Source organism: Salmo salar, chromosome ssa02, assembly GCF_905237065.1.
Source record: "Salmo salar chromosome ssa02, Ssal_v3.1, whole genome shotgun sequence".
In the NCBI taxonomy this organism is placed as follows: Eukaryota; Metazoa; Chordata; class Actinopteri; order Salmoniformes; family Salmonidae; genus Salmo; species Salmo salar.
The window spans coordinates 10,391,788-10,404,193 of NC_059443.1; the positions used below are offsets into that span (position 1 = coordinate 10,391,788).

The following is a 12,406-nucleotide window of genomic DNA, read 5'->3' on the forward strand; positions in this document are numbered from 1 at the left end:
GACCTGTTTACTGTGTTATAGTGGATGACTGTAGAAAGTCAACACTGTGACCTGTTTACTGTGTGTAAGTAATGACATGAGTATGGAGGTTCAAGGATAGCTCATCAAAGTTGATTGTCATTTCTGATCAAAGACTGTGTGAGAGTAAGACGCACACACACACACACACACACACACACACACACACACACACACACACACACTTCACCCACCCATGTGATCCTCCTGACAGTGTCTGATGAGACGCACCGTGTCGGCTATCATGTGCTGCAAGAGGAGATGGACACCATACACATCAAATACACATCCATCACATATTTTAGATGACCTGGTTCTGCGTTATAGACTGTCTATAGTTGAGGAAACATTGGGTACACTGACATGTTCAACCCCCTCCGTCATACTTGAGCAACTTACCAGCTTTTCAAAATTGACCAGGTTTTCGAGAAACGTTTTGTTGCCCTCGTGAATGAAGGTGATATCTAAGAGAAAGGGAACAATATAGCAGGGTTAAAATATTGAGTGCTAGATAATCGATCCTGATTTAGTTTAGCTCACAATATTTCTGTCTGCATTACAGACCACTGCAGGGTTCAGGAGGTGTGATGACAGTAACGTTACAGACCACTGCAGGGTTCAGGAGGGAGTGATGACAGTAACATTACAGACCACTGCAGGGTTCAGGAGGGAGTGATGACAGTAACATTACAGTAACATTACAGACCCCTGCAGGGTTCAGGAGGTAGTGATGACAGTAACATTACAGTAACATTACAGACCCCTGCAGGGTTCAGGAGGGAGTGATGACAGTAACAGTACAGACAACTGCAGGGTTCAGGAGGGAGTGATGACAGTAACATTACAGTAACATTACAGACCCCTGCAGGGTTCAGGAGGTAGTGATGACAGTAACATTACAGTAACATTACAGACCCCTGCAGGGTTCAGGAGGGAGTGATGACAGTAACATTACAGACCACTGCAAGGTTCAGGAGGGAGTGATGACAGTAACATTACAGTAACATTACAGACCCCTGCAGGGTTCAGGAGGTAGTGATGACAGTAACATTACAGACCACTGCAGGGTTCAGGAGGCAGTGATGACAGTAACATTACAGACCACTGCAGGGTTCAGGAGGGAGTGTTGACAGTAACATTACAGTAACATTACAGACCACTGCAGGGTTCAGGAGGGAGTGATGACAGTAACATTACAGTAACATTACAGACCACTGCAGGGTTCAGGAGGCAGTGATGACAGTAACATTACAGACCACTGCAGGTTTCAGGAGGCAGTGATGACAGTAACATTACAGTAACATTACAGACCACTGCAGGGTTCAGGAGGTCAGTGATGACAGTAACATGACAGTAACATTACAGTAACATTACAAGCCCCTGCAGGGTTCAGGAGGCAGTAATGACAGTAACATTACAGAAACATTAGACCACTGCAGGGTTCAGGAGGCAGTGATGACAGTAACATTACAGACCACTGCAGGGTTCAGGAGGCAGTGATGACAGTAACATGACAGTAACATTACAGACCACTGCAGGGTTCAGGAGGCAGTGATGACAGTAACATTACAGTAACATTACAGACCACTGCAGGGTTCAGGAGGGAGTGATGACAGTAACATGACAGTAACATTACAGGCCACTGCAGGGTTCAGGAGGCAGTGATGACAGTAACATTACAGTAACATTACAGACAACTGCAGGGTTCAGGAGGCAGTGATGACAGTAACATTACAGTAACATTACAGACCACTGCAGGGTTCAGGAGGGAGTGATGACAGTAACATGACAGTAACATTACAGACCACTGCAGGGTTCAGGGAGGCAGTGATGACAGTAACATTACAGTAACATTACAGACCACTGCAGGGTTCAGCAGGCAGTGATGACAGTAACATTACAGTAACATTACAGACCACTGCAGGGTCCAGGAGACAGTGATGACAGTAACATTACAGACCCCTGCAGGGTTCAGAAGGTAGTGATGACAGTAACATTACAGACCACTGCAGGGTTCAGGAGGCAGTGATGACAGTAGCATTACAGACCCCTGCAGGGTTCAGGAGGCAGTGATGACAGTAACATTACAGTAACATTACAGACCACTGCAGGGTTCAGGAGGCAGTGATGACAGTAACATTACAGACCCCTACAGGGTTCAGGAGGGAGTGAAGACAGTAACATTACAGTAACATTACAGACCACTGCAGGGTTCAGGAGGTAGTGATGACAGTAACATTACAGACCCCTGCAGGGTTCAGGAGGGAGTGATGACAGTAACATTACAGACCACTGAAGGGTTCAGGAGGGAGTGATGACAGTAACATTACAGACCACTGCAGGGTTCAGGAGATAGTGATGACAGTAACATTACAGTAACATTACAGACCACTGCAGGGTTCAGGAGGCAGTGATGACAGTAACATTACAGAAACATTAGACCACTGCAGGGTTCAGGAGGCAGTGATGACAGTAACGTTACAGACCACTGCAGGGTTCAGGAGGCAGTGATGACAGTAACATGACAGTAACATTACAGACCACTGCAGGGTTCAGGAGGCAGTGATGACAGTAACATTACAGTAACATTACAGACCACTGCAGGGTTCAGGAGATAGTGATGACAGTAACATTACAGACCACTGCAGGGTTCAGGAGGTAGTGATGACAGTAACATTACAGTAACATTACAAACCCATGCAGGGTTCAGGAGGCAGTGATGACAGTAACATTACAGTAACATTACAGACCACTGCAGGGTCCAGGAGACAGTGATGACAGTAACATTACAGACCCCTGCAAGGTTCAGGAGGCAGTGATGACAGTAACATTACAGTAACATTACAGACCACTGCAGGGTTCAGGGAGGCAGTGATGACAGTAACATTACAGACCACTGCAGGGTCCAGGAGACAGTGATGACAGTAACATTACAGACCCCTGCAGGGTTCAGGAGGCAGTGATGACAGTAACATTACAGTAACATTACAGACCACTGCAGGGTTCAGGAGGGAGTGATGACAGTAACATGACAGTAACATTACAGTAACATTACAAACCCCTGCAGGGTTCAGGAGGCAGTGATGACAGTAACATTACAGAAACATTAGACCACTGCAGGGTTCAGGAGGCAGTGATGACAGTAACATTACAGACCACTGCAGGGTTCAGGAGGCAGTGATGACAGTAACATGACAGTAACATTACAGACCACTGCAGGGTTCAGGAGGCAGTGATGACAGTAACATTACAGTAACATTACAGACCACTGCAGGGTTCAGGAGGGAGTGATGACAGTAACATGACAGTAACATTACAGACCACTGCAGGGTTCAGGAGGCAGTGATGACAGTAACATTACAGTAACGTTACAGACCACTGCAGGGTTCAGGAGGCAGTGATGACAGTAACATTACAGACCCCTGCAGGGTTCAGGAGGTAGTGATGACAGTAACAATACAGACCACTGCAGGGTTCAGGAGGCAGTGATGACAGTAGCATTACAGACCCCTGCAGGGTTCAGGAGGCAGTGATGACAGTAACATTACAGTAACATTACAGACCACTGCAGGGTTCAGGAGGGAGTGATGATAGTAACATGACAGTAACATTACAGACCACTGCAGGGTTCAGGAGGCAGTGATGACAGTAACATTACAGTAACATTACAGACCACTGCAGGGTTCAGGAGGCAGTGATGACAGTAACATTACCGTAACATTACAGACCACTGCAGGGTCCAGGAGACAGTGATGACAGTAACATTACAGACCCCTGCAGGGTTCAGAAGGTAGTGATGACAGTAACATTACAGACCACTGCAGGGTTCAGGAGGCAGTGATGACAGTAGCATTACAGACCCCTGCAGGGTTCAGGAGGCAGTGATGACAGTAACATTACAGTAACATTACAGACCACTGCAGGGTTCAGGAGGCAGTGATGACAGTAACATTACAGACCCCTACAGGGTTCAGGAGGGAGTGAAGACAGTAACATTACAGTAACATTACAGACCACTGCAGGGTTCAGGAGGTAGTGATGACAGTAACATTACAGACCCCTGCAGGGTTCAGGAGGGAGTGATGACAGTAACATTACAGACCACTGAAGGGTTCAGGAGGGAGTGATGACAGTAACATTACAGACCACTGCAGGGTTCAGGAGATAGTGATGACAGTAACATTACAGACCCCTGCAGGGTTCAGGAGGCAGTGATGACAGTAACATTACAGTAACATTACAGACCACTGCAGGGTTCAGGAGGGAGTGATGACAGTAACATGACAGTAACATTACAGTAACATTACAAACCCCTGCAGGGTTCAGGAGGCAGTGAAGACAGTAACATTACAGAAACATTAGACCACTGCAGGGTTCAGGAGGCAGTGATGACAGTAACATTACAGACCACTGCAGGGTTCAGGAGGCAGTGATGACAGTAACATGACAGTAACATTACAGACCACTGCAGGGTTCAGGAGGCAGTGATGACAGTAACATTACAGTAACATTACAGACCACTGCAGGGTTCAGGAGGCAGTGATGACAGTAACATGACAGTAACATTACAGACCACTGCAGGGTTCAGGAGGCAGTGATGACAGTAACATTACAGTAACATTACAGACCACTGCAGGGTCCAGGAGACAGTGATGACAGTAACATTACAGACCCCTGCAGGGTTCAGAAGGTAGTGATGGCAGTAACATTACAGACCACTGCAGGGTTCAGGAGGCAGTGATGACAGTAACGTTACAGACCACTGCAGGGTTCAGGAGGCAGTGATGACAGTAACATTACAGTAACATTACAGACCACTGCAGGGTTCAGGAGGCAGTGATGACAGTAACATTACAGACCCCTGCAGGGTTCAGGAGGGAGTGAAGACAGTAACATTACAGTAACATTACAGACCACTGCAGGGTTCAGGAGGTAGTGATGACAGTAACATTACAGTAACATTACAGACCCCTGCAGGGTTCAGGAGGGAGTGATGACAGTAACATTACAGACCACTGCAGGGTTCAGGAGGGGAGTGATGACAGTAACATTACAGACCACTGCAGGGTTCATGAGATAGTGATGACAGTAACATTACAGTAACATTACAGACCACTGCAGGGTTCAGGAGATAGTGATGACGGTAACATTACAGACCACTGCAGGGTTCAGGAGGTAGTGATGACAGTAACATTACAGTAACATTACAAACCCCTGCAGGGTTCAGGAGGCAGTGATGACAGTAACATTACAGAAACATTAGACCACTGCAGGGTTCAGGAGGCAGTGATGACAGTAACATTACAGACCACTGCAGGGTTCAGGAGGCAGTGATGACAGTAACATGACAGTAACATTACAGACCACTGCAGGGTTCAGGAGGCAGTGATGACAGTAACATTACAGTAACATTACAGACCACTGCAGGGTTCCGGAGGCAGTGATGACAGTAACATTACAGTAACATTACAGACCACTGCAGGGTCCAGGAGACAGTGATGACAGTAACATTACAGACCACTGCAGGGTTCAGGAGGCAGTGATGACAGTAACATTACAGTAACATTACAGACCACTGCAGGGTTCAGGAGGGAGTGATGACAGTAACATGACAGTAACATTACAGTAACATTACAAACCGCTGCAGGGTTCAGGAGGCAGTGATGACAGTAACATTACAGAAATATTAGACCACTGCAGGGTTCAGGAGGCAGTGATGACAGTAACATTACAGACCACTGCAGGGTTCAGGAGGCAGTGATGACAGTAACATGACAGTAACATTACAGACCACTGCAGGGTTCAGGAGGCAGTGATGACAGTAACATTACAGTAACATTACAGTCCACTGCAGGGTCCAGGAGACAGTGATGACAGTAACATTACAGACCCCTGCAGGGTTCAGAAGGTAGTGATGACAGTAACATTACAGACCACTGCAGGGTTCAGGAGGCAGTGATGACAGTAGCATTACAGACCCCTGCAGGGTTCAGGAGGCAGTGATGACAGTAAAATTACAGTAACATTACAGACCACTGCAGGGTTCAGGAGGCAGTGATGACAGTAACATTACAGACCCCTACAGGGTTCAGGAGGGAGTGAAGACAGTAACATTACAGTAACATTACAGACCACTGCAGGGTTCAGGAGGTAGTGATGACAGTAACATTACAGACCCCTGCAGGGTTCAGGAGGGAGTGATGACAGTAACATTACAGACCACTGAAGGGTTCAGGAGGGAGTGATGACAGTAACATTACAGACCACTGCAGGGTTCAGGAGATAGTGATGACAGTAACATTACAGTAACATTACAGACCACTGCAGGGTTCAGGAGGTAGTGATGACAGTAACATTACAGTAACATTACAAACCCCTGCAGGGTTCAGGAGGCAGTGATGACAGTAACATTACAGAAACATTAGACCACTGCAGGGTTCAGGAGGCAGTGATGACAGTAACGTTACAGACCACTGCAGGGTTCAGGAGGCAGTGATGACAGTAACATGACAGTAACATTACAGACCACTGCAGGGTTCAGGAGGCAGTGATGACAGTAACATTACAGTAACATTACAGACCACTGCAGGGTTCAGGAGATAGTGATGACAGTAACATTACAGACCACTGCAGGGTTCAGGAGGTAGTGATGACAGTAACATTACAGTAACATTACAAACCCATGCAGGGTTCAGGAGGCAGTGATGACAGTAACATTACAGTAACATTACAGACCACTGCAGGGTCCAGGAGACAGTGATGACAGTAACATTACAGACCCCTGCAAGGTTCAGGAGGCAGTGATGACAGTAACATTACAGTAACATTACAGACCACTGCAGGGTTCAGGAGGCAGTGATGACAGTAACATTACAGACCACTGCAGGGTCCAGGAGACAGTGATGACAGTAACATTACAGACCCCTGCAGGGTTCAGGAGGCAGTGATGACAGTAACATTACAGTAACATTACAGACCACTGCAGGGTTCAGGAGGGAGTGATGACAGTAACATGACAGTAACATTACAGTAACATTACAAACCCCTGCAGGGTTCAGGAGGCAGTGATGACAGTAACATTACAGAAACATTAGACCACTGCAGGGTTCAGGAGGCAGTGATGACAGTAACATTACAGACCACTGCAGGGTTCAGGAGGCAGTGATGACAGTAACATGACAGTAACATTACAGACCACTGCAGGGTTCAGGAGGCAGTGATGACAGTAACATTACAGTAACATTACAGACCACTGCAGGGTTCAGGAGGGAGTGATGACAGTAACATGACAGTAACATTACAGACCACTGCAGGGTTCAGGAGGCAGTGATGACAGTAACATTACAGTAACGTTACAGACCACTGCAGGGTTCAGGAGGCAGTGATGACAGTAACATTACAGACCCCTGCAGGGTTCAGGAGGTAGTGATGACAGTAACAATACAGACCACTGCAGGGTTCAGGAGGCAGTGATGACAGTAGCATTACAGACCCCTGCAGGGTTCAGGAGGCAGTGATGACAGTAACATTACAGTAACATTACAGACCACTGCAGGGTTCAGGAGGGAGTGATGATAGTAACATGACAGTAACATTACAGACCACTGCAGGGTTCAGGAGGCAGTGATGACAGTAACATTACAGTAACATTACAGACCACTGCAGGGTTCAGGAGGCAGTGATGACAGTAACATTACCGTAACATTACAGACCACTGCAGGGTCCAGGAGACAGTGATGACAGTAACATTACAGACCCCTGCAGGGTTCAGGAGGCAGTGATGAAAGTAACATTACAGTGACATTACAGACCACTGCAGGGTTCAGGAGGGAGTGATGACAGTAACATGACAGTAACATTACAGTAACATTACAAACCCCTGCAGGGTTCAGGAGGCAGTGAAGACAGTAACATTACAGAAACATTAGACCACTGCAGGGTTCAGGAGGCAGTGATGACAGTAACATTACAGACCACTGCAGGGTTCAGGAGGCAGTGATGACAGTAACATGACAGTAACATTACAGACCACTGCAGGGTTCAGGAGGCAGTGATGACAGTAACATTACAGTAACATTACAGACCACTGCAGGGTTCAGGAGGCAGTGATGACAGTAACATGACAGTAACATTACAGACCACTGCAGGGTTCAGGAGGCAGTGATGACAGTAACATTACAGTAACATTACAGACCACTGCAGGGTCCAGGAGACAGTGATGACAGTAACATTACAGACCCCTGCAGGGTTCAGAAGGTAGTGATGACAGTAACATTACAGACCACTGCAGGGTTCAGGAGGCAGTGATGACAGTAACGTTACAGACCACTGCAGGGTTCAGGAGGCAGTGATGACAGTAACATTACAGTAACATTACAGACCACTGCAGGGTTCAGGAGGCAGTGATGACAGTAACATTACAGACCCCTGCAGGGTTCAGGAGGGAGTGAAGACAGTAACATTACAGTAACATTACAGACCACTGCAGGGTTCAGGAGGTAGTGATGACAGTAACATTACAGTAACATTACAGACCCCTGCAGGGTTCAGGAGGGAGTGATGACAGTAACATTACAGACCACTGCAGGGTTCAGGAGGGAGTGATGACAGTAACATTACAGACCACTGCAGGGTTCATGAGATAGTGATGACAGTAACATTACAGTAACATTACAGACCACTGCAGGGTTCAGGAGATAGTGATGACAGTAACATTACAGACCACTGCAGGGTTCAGGAGGCAGTGATGACAGTAACATTACAGTAACATTACAGACCACTGCAGGGTTCAGGAGGGAGTGATGACAGTAACATGACAGTAACATTACAGTAACATTACAAGCCCCTGCAGGGTTCAGGAGGCAGTGATGACAGTAACATTACAGAAATATTAGACCACTGCAGGGTTCAGGAGGCAGTGATGACAGTAACATTACAGACCACTGCAGGGTTCAGGAGGCAGTGATGACAGTAACATGACAGTAACATTACAGACCACTGCAGGGTTCAGGAGGCAGTGATGACAGTAACATTACAGTAACATTACAGACCACTGCAGGGTTCAGCAGGGAGTGATGACAGTAACATGACAGTAACATTACAGACCACTGCAGGGTTCAGGAGGCAGTGATGACAGTAACATTACAGTAACGTTACAGACCACTGCAGGGTTCAGGAGGCAGTGATGACAGTAACATTACAGTAACATTACAGACCACTGCAGGGTCCAGGAGACAGTGATGACAGTAACATTACAGACCCCTGCAGGGTTCAGGAGGTAGTGATGACAGTAACATTACAGACCACTGCAGGGTTCAGGAGGCAGTGATGACAGTAGCATTACAGACCCCTGCAGGGTTCAGGAGGCAGTGATGACAGTAACATTACAGACCACTGCAGGTTTCAGGAGGCAGTGATGACAGTAACATTACAGTAACATTACAGACCACTGCAGGGTTCAGGAGGGAGTGATGACAGTAACATTACAGTAACATTACAGACCCCTGCAGGGTTCAGGAGGGAGTGATGACAGTAACATTACAGACCACTGCATGGTTCAGGCGGGCGTGATGACAGTAACATTACAGACCCCTGCAGGGTTCAGGAGGCAGTGATGACAGTAACATTACAGACCACTGCAGGGTTCAGGAGGCAGTGATGACAGTAACATTACAGTAACATTACAGACCACTGCAGGGTTCAGGAGGGGAGTGATGACAGTAACATTACAGTAAAATTACAGACCCCTGCAGGGTTCAGGAGGGAGTGATGACAGTAACATTACAGACCACTGCATGGTTCAGGCGGGCGTGATGACAGTAACATTACAGACCACTGCAGGGTTCAGGAGATAGTGATGACAGTAACATTACAGTAACATTACAGACCACTGCAGGGTTCAGGAGGGAGTGATGACAGTAACATTACAGTAACATTACAAACCCCTGCAGGGTTCAGGAGGCAGTGATGACAGTAACATTACAGAAACATTAGACCACTGCAGGGTTCAGGAGGCAGTGATGACAGTAACATTACAGACCACTGCAGGGTTCAGGAGGCAGTGATGACAGTAACATTACAGACCCCTGCAGGGTTCAGGAGGGAGTGAAGACAGTAACATTACAGTAACATTACAGACCACTGCAGGGTTCAGGAGGTAGTGATGACAGTAACATTACAGTAACATTACAGACCCCTGCAGGGTTCAGGAGGGAGTGATGACAGTAACATTACAGACCACTGCAGGGTTCAAGAGGGAGTGATGACAGTAACATTACAGACCACTGCAGGGTTCATGAGATAGTGATGACAGTAACATTACAGTAACATTACAGACCACTGCAGGGTTCAGGAGATAGTGATGACAGTAACATTACAGACCACTGCAGGGTTCAGGAGGTAGTGATGACAGTAACATTACAGTAACATTACAAACCCCTGCAGGGTTCAGGAGGCAGTGATGACAGTAACATTACAGAAACATTAGACCACTGCAGGGTTCAGGAGGCAGTGATGACAGTAACATTACAGACCACTGCAGGGTTCAGGAGGCAGTGATGACAGTAACATTACAGACCACTGCAGGGTTCAGGAGGCAGTGATGACAGTAACATTACAGTAACATTACAGACCACTGCAGGGTTCAGGAGGGAGTGATGACAGTAACATGACAGTAACATTACAGTAACATTACAAACCCCTGCAGGGTTCAGGAGGCAGTGATGACAGTAACATTACAGAAATATTAGACCACTGCAGGGTTCAGGAGGCAGTGATGACAGTAACATTACAGACCACTGCAGGGTTCAGGAGGCAGTGATGACAGTAACATGACAGTAACATTACAGACCACTGCAGGGTTCAGGAGGCAGTGATGACAGTAACATTACAGTAACATTACAGACCACTGCAGGGTTCAGGAGGGAGTGATGACAGTAACATGACAGTAACATTACAGACCACTGCATGGTTCAGGAGGCAGTGATGACAGTAACATTACAGTAACGTTACAGACCACTGCAGGGTTCCGGAGGCAGTGATGACAGTAACATTACAGTAACATTACAGACCACTGCAGGGTTCAGGAGGCAGTGATGACAGTAGCATTACAGACCCCTGCAGGGTTCAGGAGGCAGTGATGACAGTAACATTACAGACCACTGCAGGTTTCAGGAGGCAGTGATGACAGTAACATTACAGTAACATTACAGACCACTGCAGGGTTCAGGAGGGAGTGATGACAGTAACATGACAGTAACATTACAGTAACATTACAAGCCCCTGCAGGGTTCAGGAGGCAGTGATGACAGTAACATGACAGTAACATTACAGACCACTGCAGGGTTCAGGAGAAAGTGATGACAGTAACATTACAGTAACATTACAGACCACTGCAGGGTTCAGGAGGGAGTGATGACAGTAACATGACAGTAACATTACAGGCCACTGCAGAGTTCAGGAGGCAGTGATGACAGTAACATTACAGTAACATTACAGACCACTGCAAGGTTCAGGAGGCAGTGATGACAGTAACATTACAGACCACTGCAGGGTTCAGGAGGCAGTGATGACAGTAACATGACAGTAACATTACAGACCACTGCAGGGTTCAGGAGGCAGTGATGACAGTAACATTACAGTAACATTACAGACCACTGCAGGGTTCAGGAGGCAGTGATGACAGTAACATTACAGTAACATTACAGACCACTGCAGGGTCCAGGAGACAGTGATGACAGTAACATTACAGACCACTGCAGGGTTCAGGAGGCAGTGATGACAGTAACATTACAGTAACATTACAGACCACTGCAGGGTTCAGGAGGGAGTGATGACAGTAACATGACAGTAACATTACAGTAACATTACAAACCCCTGCAGGGTTCAGGAGGCAGTGATGACAGTAACATTACAGAAATATTAGACCACTGCAGGGTTCAGGAGGCAGTGATGACAGTAACATTACAGACCACTGCAGGGTTCAGGAGGCAGTGATGACAGTAACATGACAGTAACATTACAGACCACTGCGGGGTTCAGGAGGCAGTGATGACAGTAACATTACAGTAACATTACAGACCACTGCAGGGTTCAGGAGGGAGTGATGACCGTAACATGACAGTAACATTACAGACCACTGCAGGGTTCAGGAGGCAGTGATGACAGTAACATTACAGTAACGTTACAGACCACTGCAGGGTTCAGGAGGCAGTGATGACAGTAACATTACAGTAACATTACAGACCACTGCAGGGTCCAGGAGACAGTGATGACAGTAACATTACAGACCCCTGCAGGGTTCAGGAGGTAGTGATGACAGTAACATTACAGACCACTGCAGGGTTCAGGAGGCAGTGATGACAGTAGCATTACAGACCCCTGCAGGGTT

General features: G+C 46.9%; 1 pseudogene; it reads right to left on the minus strand.

Moving 5' to 3' along the window:
• LOC123733382 (rap guanine nucleotide exchange factor 5-like) overlaps positions 1 to 12,406 on the minus strand; it is a 99,269-nt pseudogene that overhangs the window by 2,043 nt on the left and 84,820 nt on the right.